The following is a 17408-nucleotide window of genomic DNA, read 5'->3' as shown; positions in this document are numbered from 1 at the left end:
TTTAACTCGTGTTAAAATAAAACTAAAAGTTGAATGTGTGATTAGCATATATATTTGCCAAATAGGTGATTAACCATCAGCATATGGGGATAATTTCAGGCAAATCAAATAGTTTGATTTACTCTAAAAAAATAAATAGTTTAAATTAGATATGTAGAAATCACATAATACAGACTTTTAGAAAATAAAATACGTGTCACATCTATCTACTTATCTATCTACTTAATATACTAAAATTGGGTTTTCTCCCAACTAATAAAGGTGACGTGTCGATCCCTCGTAACTCCGTTTTTCCTTCAAAATGAATGCAATTTTTTCTATTTAATCTAAATTTAAGAGTCAACTCATAATTTTATATTTTTTTTACTACTTCATAGAATAAGAATGTATTCTTCGTTTTTTATTGAAGTTGATCCTTTTAAGGTACAATTTATAATTTTTTATAATATTTTTTATATACTCATTCTATTATATTATTCTTTTGATAATTTATTAATTGTGTTACTCTAAGTTATTCTTATCGTCTAATGTTCCAGTTCGATTGTCTTTTGACACAATCGTTTACAATGCATCATATCCATGAAATACCTCATCGAGTTGTCTTCACTGATTCGGGTTCCAACTACATGGATGTAAGCGTTCAAAGAAGGGGCAATAATTTCTACTTTACCGAAGGATGGTTAGATCTACTCACCTATTATGACCAACCTCCTAATAGAATGTGATTAAAGTTAGCTTTCTTGGGAGGAGCTCGATTTTTGATTGAGGAATTGTTTTCACAGAACTTTGTAGACCAAGTTCAAGTTCCATCCCCTCCATGCTTTTTACGTCTGCCCGAAAATTTTTGAAATGGAGCACATAATGAAATTGAATTCCCTCTGTTTAAGTTTAATTTTGTTAAATTCGTGACAAACTTAAATATGCAATTTTAACAATTGGTAATATATTTAAATTTTTTTATTTTAAATTTTTTAGGAGAGGGGTAAATAACTAGGTTAAATAACTAGGTAAGATTAAAAAATTATCATAAAAATTCGTATTATTTATTCTTGATAAAATTGAATCAAGAGTTATGAATTAAGTTATTTTTTTTAGTAATTATACGGATTAAATTATCAAATAAATTATATAGATTACACGGATTATAATTTATTTGATAAGATTGAAAATAATTAACTTTAAGTATATTAATTAAGTAATAATCAGTACATGATATAATTTAGAGTAATTACCCGTGGCAAGAATAATAACCCATGTTAATAGTTTCAACAGTTATCTAATAATTTTTTCCGTGATAATATAATCTTATGTGCATAACACGGGTTATTATTCTTTGATAATATTCTCATTTAATACTTTTATAATATTCTCTAAATTTAACTTTATCTACTTAATATATTAAAATTGGGTTTTTTTTCGATTTACAATGATGAGGCCGCTGGCTCGTAAATTGGGACGGAGGAAGAAGCCACAGCAGCCATCGAACTGGAGCCAGCTGCCGTGGCTACATTGGCGGTATTCCGGTTCGAACCCCCTGAGCTGGATACCACATCAACCAGCTTTGCCAGCAACTCTGGTGTGCGGACCTCCGGAAACTGTCTCCGACAAAGAAACATGACTTGGAGGTCCTCATCACTACCAATCGTCAGACAATCATACTTCACTGTATCGGGCAGGATCGTGACTGGAATGCGATAGAAAAACTTCTTAATCCGCTTCGCACCTTCCAGGCCAAGTTTCATCAGCACAGCTCTAACCAAGTCATCATAGCTTGTCGTTCGATTCACCACAATATAGAGAGGATTCTTATCTGTGAACTTCACTCCGGACCGAGTTTTCCTCTTGATGGATCCTTTGTGGTGTACCAAAACAGCAAAACTCTCCTCCTCACTAGCCATCTTACGTCCTCTAATGAGAGCAATTCACGTTTACAGCGTTTATATAGAGCTCTGATTCGTACTAATTCGAACTAACCTGGTTCGAACCATGATACACGTAATTCGAACCAAGCTGGTTCGAATTACTACAATCAACCTCTCTTTGGTTCGAACCAGGTTGGTTCGAACCAAGAAAGCATGTAATTCGAACCAGCCTGGTTCGAATTACTACAAGCAAGCTCTCTCCACATAATTCGAACCAACCAGGTTCGAATTACATGCTTTCTTGGTTCGAACCTTTCCGGTTCGAATTATTCAAAATTTTCCAATACTAGTTCATGTATTTTAATTGCTTATTATTAGGTGTATACTTTTTTTACTTTTAGCTTATGATTAACAAAAAAGATGTGTCATCTTTACGTTGTTTTTAAATAATCTTACTATAATTTTGTTTTGTAATATTCTATTATGTCATGTGTACTTCAATTCATATATATATATTGTCTTTTTTTTGTGATTTACAATTAATATATACATTGTTTGTGTTAATATTTTTATTGATTCTCTTTATTATTATTTTTTTTGTGTGTGTCTCTTTATTGCTCTTTTTATTTTAGTTATATTCATTGATTTCTTTGTATTGATGCTCTTTTTATTTGAAATATTGTGACAATTTAGAGTGTATGTTGTGACCCATGTGATATTCGTTAATTTGGTGTAACTTTTTAGATGGTTTATGTTATAATGTGTTTAAAGAGTTGACTTAAAATTATAATATAAAATATAAATTTATAATATGATTTATACTATGCTAAAATATTAGGACATTATCATATAAATATTTTTTTATTTGTCCGTTAGATTTAACTATATAGGATCTTAAAAATTAACTTTATTTTTAATTATTTATTTTACTTTTACTTCTCATATAAAGATTAATTATAATTCATCACATGTTCTTTTTGAATTTAAGTGAATTTTTAGGTTATATTTTACCATTGATGCTTTTGTTTTGTTTAGTGTGTTTTTTTTAGTCTGTGTTTAATATAATAATCTATAAATATCTATTTTATTATATAAAAATTAAATTTCTACACTTAATGATAAAATTGTCGTGGCATGTTTTTAATGGTATTTTTTAATTTATTTCTTTTAACTCATTAAATTCAATTTATTATAATAAATTAATGATATCAACTAATTGATTTGGTTAATTATTTAAATATCATACAATTTATTATAATTTCTATCAATCAATCAATTAATTGTAATTCAAATTGAATGATTATTTTGTTATGAAATTATTATTTCCTAATTTATTTATAGGTAACATATATATTAATTATAATCGCAAATTAAGCTATTTTATATTAAATGACTTATATAATGGTCATCTCATTTATTATCATAAATGTTGAATTAAATAAGTCATTATTACTTTTGATTTATAATTAAATGAGAATAAAACCAAAGATACTATTTTATTTGGCCTTTAGGGTTTAATAGGTGTCACACTCAAATATAAATAGTGACTTTAGGATTTCGGTCTCTAACACATCAAAGCCACCTCCGTAACTCTTTTTCCATAAAAGAAATTGCGATTCAACTCTATTAGGGATACAGAAGGTTTTCAAAGAACAAGAGAATGGTCTGAATTTGCACGAATTCTAAATGTTCGAACTTATGATGTTATTTTAGTTGGTTGTCGTTATGAGAATGACTCTAATCTATACGTGTCTAAGGACTAGAATAGATTAAATATTATTTAAGCAATTTATTTCTAATATTGGTATTTGATTAAATTAGTTTTAGAGAAATTTAAATTGTTGACTCAATTTATATATCGAACCTGCAACCTCTTAATTTCGTATGGGGAGACTATGCCATTTGAGCTATTACTCATTGGCAGTCTATTTTCTTTCTTGGATATATGTATCACCTTTTTTTTATCATTTGATATTTCAGATTAGTAATGTAATTATTAAAAAAATATATTTAAATTTTTTTATTAATTATTTTACTTTTTATATTTACAGTAAATATTGAATATAAAAAAAATAATATTGAATGTTATCTATTTTATTTATTTAGAGTCATAATTAAATTTGATATAATTATAGCAAGTATCTAGAATTAATAATAGCAAGATACTATAATTTTAAGTTATATAATATAATAAAAAAATATAGCAATTTATGTATGCTTCTCTTTTAGCTCTTTTTTAAAAATATTGGTATATAATTAATGTAGATAACATATATATTGAGTAAATATCTCTATTGAATTAACCATAAAGGTTAATAAAATATAATGACATAAATTTCACCTAATTGTAGTAAGTATCTCCATTGAAAATATTTGTTAATTATTACCGTGTATAGTTAGTGTATGTGTGTGTATATATATATATATAAGGGGTAATAGTGAATTGTTACAATTATTAATCATCTAGAAAATTTGTACCTCAGATATAGATCTTCTTCTGTTTATTATTTTTCATACCTAAGGGTTACTAACTACGATTCTAAGTGCTAATAGCCTTTATATTTGATTTGTTTTGTAGTGTGATAATAGTCAATATATTTGTTGGTGGATTTAACTATTATTATATTATTTATGATCACATTCAGTATATATGTCTGATTTAATGAAAAAAAAATAGATTATTAAAACCGATTAATAACTATTTTAGAGTTAATATAATTAACACTAGATTAAAAAAAATAAACAATACATAACATGTTACTTTTTTATTAATCAAATTATTATAATTTAAATTAATTTTAAAAAAATAATTTAAAATTATAATTTTAATCTTATCACGTGTATGACACGGATAATTACTCTTGTATGTAGTTATATTAGAGAATGATGTTAAAATCACTCTCACTCTCTCGTCTCTTGCATCAGTCTCACTATATGGTGTGTTTCAAATTAGTAAAAAAAAAATAATTAAGAATTAAGAAAGCAACGAGTGACATCTAGAGAAAAGAAATGTCAAGTCACCAAAAAAAAATGTCTAAATTGATATAAATAAAGATATTGATCATTCAAAACATCACATTATTTAGTATTTTAGTCATTCCAAATATGTAAATTTTTATTTTTTATTTTTATTTTTCGGTAACAATTTTTTAGTAATTAATAGTGTTGTTACCGAATAATGTTCAAGTTAATTAGATCATAGTGTTGTAGTGTAGTATGTTTTGACAAAAATTTTAGACAAAAATAAGATGAATAAAATAAGATGAAATAAAACGTTTGGAATAAAGGGTATTTTAGACAAAAATTTGAGGAATAAAATAAGATGAAATAAAACGTTTGGAATAAAAATAGGACGTATTAAATATCAGGAACGAAATAAAGAAAAATCAAGAATTAGCTTAAACATTAAAGACTAAAACAGTACTTTATCCTAATAGAAATTAGATTTTTTTTTTTGGATAATTTTATTAGTTGCATCAGTTAGTATGTTAATGAGGGAAATTAGAATGATTTTTTGTGTGTGCTTTTATTAATTGTACTAATTGGTATGTTAATCTTGTGTACAGTTAAGAAAATGAGATTCTAAAAATGAGATTTTGAAGTCATTTTATCAAAAATCAAATCTCCAGCTAACGTACCACAAATCCCACAAACAATTGTAATACTTCCAAACAACAAGTCAGCATTACTCTGTCCAAAAAAAAAAACAAAAACAAAATTGTCAAAGAAGCAAAATTTTCATAAATATTAATAAATGCACAACTAGAACAATAATCAAGCTTTAATCTACTAGACGAGGTTGATTTCATATAATCAAAACCCAACTCGACTCTATCAATAACCAAGTCTTCAATAGAACTGTTTTGACTAAACTCTTTTTGTAATGAATTCTCCTAATATTTTACATGAAGCATATGATATTTAGACGCATTATCATACCATATGGTAAATGCTGTATCCTGCCTTCGATCTCCAGTATGAGTAGGCCCAAATAATAAAATTGTATGATATATAACCTAACAATGATTAAACTCTTTAAGTCATAATATTTGAAATTGTTCTGAATTGACGATTCAATTATCAAATCCTCAATTGAAAATCTGTTTTGATTCCTCAGGCAATATTGTCAATAAAATTTTCATGAAAAAAAATTGATTATCTCCCAGTTAGTAAAAAAGTAAATACCTAGAACATTTATGACGGTGGGAAACACCGAGAGGGGTGGGATTAGGCAAATCAGTAGAGATCCAAGGGTTTGGAACCGATAAGAGTACTATCGATTGGAAAACGAATCGTTCTCAATTTTTGTAGATCATCTCCCGGATGATATCTCAAAAAGGGAGTTGTTCCACTTGTTCAACTGGACTGGACGCATAAATGATATCTATATCTCACGAAAACAAAAAACATGGTAATACGTACGTGTTTGCATTCATCAGGTATACAACAAAGGGTGGAGCTTTGAAGGCCATTGCAGAGATGAATAGAATGAGGCTAAGAGGAAAGATTGTCTCGGTCAGAGAAGCTAGGTATCGCCGCAAGAATGAAAATGAGAATAGTAAGAGGCTTCAAGTGGCGGGTGATGCTCAGAATGTTGTGAAAATTCAAACTCAACCTGAGGATAGCACGAGGTTTCTAGGAAAAAATGTTAAAGAGATGAGTAAGGAGGGGAAAAAGGAAGATCCACATGGCAACGGGTGGACAAAGAAGATAGAAGTTCTGGTGACAAAAGTAAACCTGGACTGGCTACAGAGGAGCCTCATAGGCGGGACGACAAAGGCTATTAACTTCTCATCTCTAAAGTCTATGATTAGGAAGAATCTGCCTCAAGTGGTGCAAGTGCGAGAACTAGGACCGTACAAAGCTCTCATGATATTTTATAGTGTCTTGAGTGCAGAAGAAGCCTACACGTTCAAAATGAGCAACATGCTGCATTTTTTTCACAACGTATGGAGATGGGATGAGGAGGAGCGTAGTGAAACTCGAAGGGTCTGGCTAGAATGCTTTGGTGTTCTGTTGCATACGCGGTCAGCAGAGACGTTCAAGGTTATAGGAAGCCAATGGGGAGAAGTGATTGGATGTGACGAAGCCACAGAGTCCTGCCTCTCTTTTAGCATCGGACGAGTGCAAATTGATACATGTATCATGGACGTCATTCATGAATGGATCCATGTCACAGTTGGCACGAGCGGGTTTGATGTTATGGTTAAAGAATTTGGTCATGAGAGTTATAGTGGGGAGTGCAAATTTGAAGCAGTAGGTAGCCTGTGCCTCCCTAAAGCATGCGAAATGGTTGCTAGCAGCTCTAAGGCCATGGATGAGGAAGAAAGCATAGTTTCGATGAATGAGTTAGTGATGGTGATGCCAAGGGAGGAGGAATGGGATAAGGGTAGAGTCGTAAATTCAGAGGAAATTTTGAATGAATGGATTAATTACAATCCCGTTCAAATGCGTGTAGTAAGGGAAATGGCTGATTCTGAATCAGAGGAAAATGAGGAATGTATGGGAAATAATGATTTGAGTGTTAATGATGCAGAATCTGAAAAAACAATGAGCTGGGATTACAATAATAATAAGAAGCCGAAGAAAAACGGCTGGCTAAGGAAAAAAGGAAACCAAGCAGGGCTTATTATGAGGACCAATATGAATTATTGTGAAAGCTGTGCCAAGACAGTATGCTTGGGCCTTAATCCTTCAGCAACTAGCCCAGCACGTACTGCCCACGCTGAAGATGCAACAGGAGAAAGGCTGCGAACTCCGGGTCGGGTAGGAGTGATCCGGATTGAAGCCCTACCGGATCCTGATCCGTGCGCCGCGCTGCAAGACCAAAGGAAGGGGCAGCTCTCGCGGATTGATGGCGTGACAAACTCACGGATGAAGGGCGGCACTGAAGCCGGCGAGGAGAGAGGTCTAAGTGGTGATCATGGTAACGTAGGCAGGGGCGTTGCTGGATCCGTGACACTGGCCTCAAACTGCGACCAACGACCTCCCATGGAAGCTCAAGCTACACCGGGGTTCTGTCCAACATCGGCGATGGTGTCGCCGCGCTCTCCCAGGAACGACGAGCCTGGACCGGAAGCAGAGCTGCGCTGTTCAGCACCTCTGGGTTCTGACACTGGTTCAAAGGTTGGCTTGTTGAAGCATTCGTATGATGTACCTGGGAACCGATTGAACATGGTTGCTGAAGGGGTTGACAGAAGCAGTAGTGGGGCTGAACTTGCTGTGGATGTTAGTGCTGATAATCTGGCGAATAGCGACGGGAAGGACAAGGAACGGGAGGAGCAGATGCTGGAGAATAGGATGACGTGGGAGCTGGCTGTTGAATCAGGGGCCGTGCAATATGACGAAGAAGATGATATCATGGCAATCCTTTAGGAACAGAACGGGTCTTACATCAAAAGAAGAAGTTAGCAAAGCAGAAAGAGAAGGCACGACGATGCAGACCCAAAAATCTCAAAAGGTGTGTAAAGCAGTTTTAAAATAATTTTTAGCGCTTGGAATATTAGGGGGTTAAGGGGTGTTGAAAAAAGTGAGTATGGTGAAAAATCTAAAAAATAAGCAAAAGTTGAATATGTTAGGATTGATTGAAACTAAGATGCAAGTCGTGACCAAGTTTGACGTAGTTCGTATTTGGGTGAGCGATAGTGTTGGGTGGGAGTTTGTAGGATCGGAAGGCTCATCTGGGGGTCTGGTGTTAATGTGGGATGACATGCAATTTAAAATGAATAACTGTTACAAAGGTGAAAGATGGATATGTGTGGAGGGAGTGCTTTTAAAGAACGAGTTTAACTGTGCAATTTGTTTGGTATATGGTGCTCATACTAGAACGGAAAAACTAGCTATGTGGGAGGAACTGAGCTTTGTAGCTGGGTTATGCCAGGATCCAATATGCTATATAGGAGACTTTAATGAGATCGTACAGGTTGGAGAGAGAAAAGGGCAAGACAGGTTACCAGCATCGGCAACAGAGTTCAAAGATTGGGTCCAAGATATGCAACTAGTGGACTTACCGTTGAATGATCGGAAATTTACCTGGTTCAGAGGCCGCTCCTGCAGCCGGATTGATAGGGTCCTTTTAAGTGTAGAATGGCTTGAGGAATTTCCGGAAATTCGATTAAAAGGTGGACCGAGAGGCTTGTCTGACCACTGCCCAATTGTAGTGGAGAATTCCAAATTCAGAGATGGTCCACGTCCTTTTCGGAGTCTAGATTCTTGGTTTACACATGAGGGATTCTTAAGAACGGTTAGGGAGGAGTGGAGGAATCTTGGAGAAATCGAGTTTACAGAAAAGTTGAAGGCTCTAACTCTGCCTTTGGGGAGATGGCATAAGGAAAAATTTGGTGATATAGACAAGAGGATTCAACGCTTTGAGGAAGAGATAAAAAAGTTAGATGAGATGGCTGGGAATGGAGTTTATGATGGTACAGTCGAGGCTAGAAGAAAGGCTCTGGTAAGCTGTTGCAAGCAGTGGTATGTGAGAAAAGAAATACACTGAAAACAAATGTCGCGGTCTAGGCATGCGAAGGACATGGATAAAAACACAAGGTACTTCCATCACTTGGCATCGGCAAGAAGGAGGAATAACATAATTGATGCTTTGGTAATAAACGGAAGACTGATAAGAAATCAAGCCCAGATCAAAATTGCCATCAGAGAGTTCTACAAGGATTTGTATCGTCAGGAGAGATTGCCGGTTGTGGGGTTTATGGATGGTTTGGTAAATTGAATTGATGAAGAAGAGGCAGTAGCTTTGGAGAGGGTCCCGACGATGGAGGAGGTTAAAGAGGTAGTTTGGGACTGTGAGTCATCTAAAGCTCCAGGAAGCGATGGTTACAACATGAACTTCATTAAAAAAATGCTGGGACGAGATCGGCACAGAGTTCACGACAGCTGTATTAGACTTTTTTTCATACATCAAGGTTGCCTTCTGATTCGAATATCACCTGGGTGGCCCTAGCACCAAAGTTCACTGGAGCTAAGGAGATTAAGGACCTCAGACCGATTATCATGGTTGGTTGCGTTTATAAAGTAATCTCTAAAGTCATGGTTCAAAGGATGAGAGCAGTGATGCCAGGTTTAGTAGGTGAGACGCAGAGTGCTTTTGTTAAGGGTCGGAAGATACATGATGGGGCACTTATCGCGTGCGAAACAGTACAATGGCTAAAGATGAGGAAAAAGAAAGCAGCGATTATAAAATTGAACTTCCAGAATGCGTATGACAGGGTTAAGTAGAGCTTCGTGGATATTGTACTTCAGAAGATGGGATTTTGTTGGAGGTGGAGGGAATGGGTGAAGGAGTGTGTTGGTACAGCTTCAATGTCGATATTGATAAATGGCTCACCGACAAAGTCATTTAAGATGGAAAGAGGTCTGAGACAAGGTGATCCACTATCCCCATTTCTTTTTGTACTTGTGGTTGATGTCCTACATAGGATGGTAGGGGAGGCAGTCAGGAGCAAACGGATTTCACCCTTGCTGATTCGTAAGGATAGTATAGTGCTATCAAATCTCCAGTTTGCTGATGATACTATACTATTCTGTCCATCGGAGGAGGAGACCATTAGAAACTATGTCAGGTTACTAAGGAGTTTTGAGCTGATGTCAGGGTTAAGCATCAACTTTGATAAGTCAAGCTTAATTCCAATCAACTGCGAATCCCCATGGACTCAAGACATGTGTGAGTTGTTGGGATGTAAGGAGGCTAACCTTCCGGTCAGATATCTTGGTATTCCTTTAGGTTCGAACCCAAGGCGGGTAAGTACGTGGAAACCGATAATTGATAAAGTAGAGGAGAAGCTTAGCTTGTGGAAGGCGAAAGTACTCAATAAAGCAGGTAAGCTAGTTCTTATTAAAGCTGTTCTGAATAGCCTGCCGGTCTACTACTTGAGCCTGTATAAAATGCCGAAGGCAGTGGCAGAGAAGCTAATTTCACTACAGAGAAAATTTCTATGGAGTAAGGAGGAAGGTAGGCATGGTATGGCGTTGGTTAAGTGGGAAGTAGTCCAGGCTCCTAAAAAATTGGGTGGACTGGGAGTAGGTGATGCCGTGGTTAGGAACACAACCCTCCTTTTCAAGTGGTGGTGGCAGTTCTCAAAAGGAGTGTTCGTTATGGAAGAAGATTGTGTGTTTCTACCACAACCTGAACCCCAATGTGATGTTGCAATCGCAGACACTGCTTAGTAAAGGAGGTCCCTGGAAAGATATCTGTCAGCTGCAGATCAAAGACCGCAATGTGAGAGATAAGATGATTGCTGGAATGTCTATGGAGGTGGGTGATGGAATGCGAACCCGGTTCTGGGAAGACACTTGGCTACAAAGTGGGACGTTAAAGTCGAGCTTTCCGAGGCTCTTCTCTGTTTCAAACCAAAGAGGATCCATCATAGGAAAATGTGGGTTTTGGGACGGGTTAGAGTGGATTTGGAATTTCCAGTAGAGGAGAGAATTATTCCATTGGGAACTGGAACTAGTGGATCATTTGCATGAGACCTTACGGCCCGTAAAGTTAGCATGTGATAACCAGGATAGAGTTTTTTGGAAGTTTGACAAGCAAGGGATCTTTTCAACTAACTCTTTTGTGCAGGTGATGCAAGCAGAAACAATCCCGGAGGACATATCCAGCTACAGTTTCACCAAAACAGTATGGAAAGGCTTGGTTCCGCCACGAGTGGAGTTGTTTGTCTGGTTTGTTCTTATAGGCAGAGTGAATACCAAAGAAAGGTTGTTTAGGCTAGGAATTCTTAGCCAGGGTGATCACATGTGTGTATTGTGCAAGAAAGATGTTGAACACATCTATCACTTGTTTCTTGGTTGCAAATTTACCTGGCAAGTGTGGGGTGCTTGGCTATCTGACCTTGGGCGGCAATGGGCTTTCCCGGGTTCGTTGAAAGAACATTTTGAGAGTTAGACAGGAGTTGTCAACAGGAAAGAGGAGTAGAACAAGTGGTTCATATGTTTTTTTGCAGTTATTTGGAATGTCTAGCTAGAGAGGAATGAGTGGAATTTTAATAACAAGGATTCTGGAATAGAAGAGGTGTTCCACAGATCTTTGATCAGTTACAGGGATTGGTGTAACTTGGACCCCTTTTATTGTTGATGGCAATGCCGGAGATGACACAAGGGATTATTTGTAGGTGCTAATTTTTTTACTTTTGTACCTTGGTTTGAGACGGTTAGAGACCTTGTTGCTCCACTTATCGTGTTGAGCTCTTTTGTTCAAAAAAAATTTATGACATACACTTGGTCACGCAAAAGTTCCGGCATATCTTTTGAGAACCTGGTGATGTAATTCTTCAATATGGATGGTGACCTGAGAAACATAAATATCAATCATGAAGGTAAAATATAATATTTTAGCTGGTCTATCTGCAACATAAGTGCCATTGTTGTCTTAAACTTACAATAACTTTTTATGGGTTACACAGTGATTGTAAAATAAAACTATAATACATGAAAAATTTATAAAAAATTTCTTTATTGTTAATATTATCTACTCTATTAATAAATTTCTTTCTCTAAATTTATTAGATTTTCAGTACCTCCACATTCGTTAGATGTCGGTATCAGCTTGGATTCCATGGGAGTGAAATCTATGGTGAGAAATTAAATATTGTGATACTATTAGAAGGAGTAGAAAATTGACTAACTTCTAGAAACAAGTCATTCAGAAAAAATGGTTACCCTTTAACTACAAATATTTCAATATAAAACCTAAAATGGAAAAAGGAAGCATCAAAATTGCCTCACCCCAAAATGCAATACGCCAATTAAATTGGCCTCCAACCTACACATTATTTGAATTTTTGAAGCTGACTCATTTGCAGATGACACATTCAAAAAAAATAATGGATGCGAAGTGTGTAGAAAATTTTCCAATGAATAGTTCTTTAAGTTAGCATTACACAAGCTCATATATGTACATAAAATTAACTCATAAGCAACTATACTAATACTCAAACAACATCAGTTCATGACAAATAAAATGATTATTTAAACCAGCAAACTAAGAAAACAATAAGAGAAACATCTAAAAAGCTAGATTTTATGAGTATTAATCTTACAAGTCCACCAAAAACATAGCCCAAAGTTGTCCCAGCTGGTATGCACATATAGAAGGTAGCAAGTCGTGCTGTTTTCTACCATCAATAAAAATACAAGCTGCAACTCTGCATTGGTGGAGACATTAAGTTCACCTAATTCTGATGGGAATGAAAGAGCTATGACTAACCTGTTCAACAAGAGCATTGTCATCTATGAAAGGTGCTGCAAGACTTATGAACGATGCTTCGCCTATACCAACTAGCCTGCCAAAACCATGGCATCAGTCTTGACTCTCGAATCAATACATAATACTAGCAAATGGCAAAGTATTAAGGCCTTGACAAGTTGAAAATATATTCCTTCATATTCCGCATATTGCAATAGACCAAAAATCAAACGAACTACCACATCCAGCTATGGCGAACGTCCAAACTGACAATCCAACACCAATAAGACGAAACAGATTGTGACTTCAAAACATAAAAATGCATTAAAAAACCATGCAATTGAAAGGGAATCATGTAGGACCGGTCTCATATAGTTAACTCTTCCTACTCTAAGCTACTTCAATTTAGCAACAAGACGAAGTTAGTATCACCTTTTAGCAAGAGAAGCAAATATTGGAGAAGCAAATAGAAGTCCAACCATAAATGCAGATGAAAATAAACCCCAAGATAAAAATTGCTCAAGTGAAAATTTCCTGAGATGAAAATAAAATTATATCAACCCCGAGAAGATGATGTTAACAATAACAACAATAACAAAAATAATTAGGGAAGAAAAAAAGCAAAATTGAAGCTTACTAAATTCTAGTAGCGGCAGTGCAAATACCAAAAGCGTCATAAATCTCAAGGTTTCCCTTAACACCGTTGCTAGCAATAGCTCCACGATCCACATAGTTTATTATTATTCAATACCAGTGGAAATATTTGGTTTAGGAATTGAGTATGTTAGACTTTTCTGTAAAAATGTGAAAAGAATGTTAAGCACATGTTCATGCATTCAATACCTTAATCGTATGCATTGAGAAAAACAAAAGAAAAAGAAAAATAAAAAATAAAAGAAAAATGAAAAAAAAAAGAAAAAAAATAAAAAGTGGACAAAATGCTCCAAGGTAAATAGTGATAGCAATGCATATGTACTGTACTCAAAATTGGGATGCATGAATATGTGGACAACATAGTTAATGGGTAGTTAGATTTTATATTCTGATTATATGGATTGTCTTAAGTTAGGTGGGAAGTTTAGGTTAATCAAGGATTCAGATTTTAGTCCACTTGACCAAATACAATCCTACCTTGACCTTAACCCCATTACAACCCTTAAAAGACCTCTTGATATGTGTATTTGTGCATTAAATTTGTGTTGATTGGTAGAAGAAGAGCAAGCCTTAGAAAGCAAGGTTAGTAGAAAATTGAGAGAATCGAACCTTAAACACTTGAGTGATTAGAGTGTATATACTTCCGGTGAGGGTTCGATGCTCGATTCTTTGTTCCCGGCTTTCACGAGCTTTCTTCTTACAAGTCTACTTGTACTTTATTTTGAGATTTGAATTAGTGGAATCTAGTTTATATATGTTATTAGAAGATTTATTTACTTTTAACCAAGTAGGTAAAAGTATTTTGCATGTAGTTGCACTCATATAGATAGGTTGCATTTCATAAATTCTACCATTCCTCTTCACCTTTTTTATAGCTTCTCTTGAGCTTAACATGAGGACATGCTAATGTTTAAGTGTGAGGAGATTGATAAACCACTATTTTATGGTTTATTTTGTATTGACTTGAGTGAATTTTATCAATTATTCATACACTTATTCATATAAATTGCATGGTTTTACAAATCCTCCCTAATTTTGTGCTATGATTGAAAACATGCTTCTTTGGCTTTAAAATTGCTAATTTTTAATCCTCTCTTATTACCATTCGATGTCGTGATATGTTTGTTAAGTGTTTTCAGGGTTTATAGGACAGGAATGGCTTAGAGGATGGAAAGGAAGCATGCAAAAGTGGAAGAAACACAAGAAATTGAGAATTTCAGAAGTTGGTAGCGACGCGTACCTATGGGTGATGCGTACGCGTGACCGGTGCAGCAGGCAAGTGACGCGTACGCGTGGATAACGTGTATGCGTGACCAGGAATTTATTCAGTGACGCGTACGCATGGCTGACGCGTACGCGTGACGAGCGTCACATGCCTCAGTAAAGCGAATTCGCTGGGGATGATCTCTGTGCTGCTTTTGACCCAGTTTTAGGCTCGAAAATACAGATTATAGGCTGCAGAGTGAAGCTGGAAGGGGCATCATTGAATCAATTTCATTCACTTCTCATTCATTCACATTTTAGGTTTAGATGTAGGTTTTTAGAGAGAGAGAGGCTCTCTCCTCTCTCTAGGTTTTAGGATTTTTAGTCTTATTCCTTCTCAAATTCAGATTTCTACCTTACTTTAATTTAGTTTCTCTTCTACTTCTATTTGTTCTAGTACTTTAGTTTATCCATTTCTCTCGTTGATTCCTTTATGTTGCCAATTTAGTTTATGAATTCTTCTTGTTCCCTTTAATCCACATTAAAACAATTTATGTTTTCATGTTTATGATTGCTTTCTTTAATTTGTTGTTATTGTTTCCTCTTGCAAGTGTTAGTCTTAGATTTTGCTATGTCTTGTTAGTTTTCTATGTTTTTATTTTGTGCCTTCCAAGTGTTTGATAAAATGTTCGGTTGGCTTTTAAATTAGATTTTTATGTTCTTGACTTGGATGGATTAATTAGAGACTCTTGAGTTATCAAAATTCTCTTGTTGATTGGTAATTGAAGATTGTTGGTTAGCTTGAGCTTCACTAAATCTAGTCTCTCACTATGATGTGACTAGGACTTATGAACCCAAGTTGATTGTATGCACTTGACCTTCCTCCATTGGTTAGAGGTTAACTAAGTGAAAATAATTTACATTTACCATCACAATTGACGATGATAATGAGGATATGACTTCTAATTCTCTTTCCTTGCTAAGCGCTTTCTTGGTTATTAGTTTATTTTCTCGCCATTTTACTTTCTTGTTTCTTATTACAAAACCCAAAAATATACTTTCTCATAACCAATAATAAACTACACTTCCCTGCAATTCCTTGAGAGACGACCCGAGGTTTGAATATTTCGGTTAATTTTATTGGGTTTGTATTTGTGACAAACAATCTAAACGTTGATTGAGATTTAATTGTCGGTTTAGAACTATACTTGCAACGCGATATTTTTATGAAAATCTTTACCGACATTTTTCCTCCGTCAGGCCCAATGCAATTTTTGGCCCGTTTGGCCCCATCCGGGACCAAAATCTTTAAGATAAGTGTTCGAGTTTTTATTATAAATATTTTTCTTATCATTTTTACAGTTTAGTTTTTCATTTATTAATTATTAATTAATTATTTAACATTTAACTAGTTTTTTACATTTTACTCTTCCTTAATAAAAATTTTGCCCTCAAAATTTCAATCACTAAAAGAAAAATGGACGAGAGTAGCCCTTCCTATCTCAACTTCTCATTTCTCAATTCTCCATCAACCCTTGAAACAATCTTATATCTCAAAACTCCGTTTTCACATCATAGCAGCCCTAAAGCCATCAAAAGAATGAAGAAGGTCATGCCAAACCTCGTAGGGGAAGTTCAAGCGGCATTTGTTCAAGAAAGATTTTTTATGGGGCTCTTATAGCATGCAAAACAGTATCATGGCTAAAAAAAGAACAAGAAGAGAGGAACAATAGTGAAACTTGACGTCAAAAAGGCTTATGACAAAGTCACATGGTCATTCGTGGATCACGTTTTGGAAATGATAGGTTTTGATTTAACTTGAAGAAGCTGGGTTAAGGGATTATTAATCACGTCGGCTATGTCAGTGATCGTCAATGGATCTCCAACAGAACCATTTGGTATGAAGAGGGGACTCCGACAAGGGAATTCAATCTTCCCTTTCCTTTTTATTTTGGTAGCATAAGTACTAAACCGGATGATTTTTTAGCTAGAGATTTAAAACTCGTCGATTGATTGGAGATTGGAAAAGATAAAATTGTTCTAACACACCTCCAATTCGCAGATGACACGATAATTTTCTGCCCGCCAGGATGTAAATTGCTAAAAAATTACAGAAGAATTCTTGCATGCTATCTGATGTTGGGATTAGCAATTAACTACAAAAAATCGACTCTAATTTTGATCGATGTCTCAAATATGGCAGCTGCTAGAATGACGGGGGTTCTAAGTTGCTCCATCAGTGGTTTACCGATAACTTACTTGGGGATTCCTTTAGGTGCTAACCTACATAGTATTGAAACTTGGAAGTCGGTTATTGAAAAGATTGAGAAAAAGCTAAGTAAATGGAAGGTTGGGTTACTCTCTAAAGCGGCAGATTAATTCTGATCAAAACGGTCATAAAAAATCTACCACTCTACTACCTCTGTTTGTTCAAATTACCAAAGATCATGGCAAGAAAAATCATACCTCTACAATCAGATTTTTTC

General features: G+C 35.0%; 1 pseudogene; it reads right to left on the bottom strand.

Moving 5' to 3' along the window:
- On the bottom strand, positions 12397 to 13800 carry LOC107611301 (annotated as a pseudogene).

Source organism: Arachis ipaensis, chromosome B08 (assembly GCF_000816755.2).
Source record: "Arachis ipaensis cultivar K30076 chromosome B08, Araip1.1, whole genome shotgun sequence".
Lineage (NCBI taxonomy): Eukaryota > Viridiplantae > Streptophyta > Magnoliopsida > Fabales > Fabaceae > Arachis > Arachis ipaensis.
The sequence above is the reverse complement of the archived record's forward strand: the minus strand, read 5'-3'. Positions and strand labels throughout refer to the sequence as shown.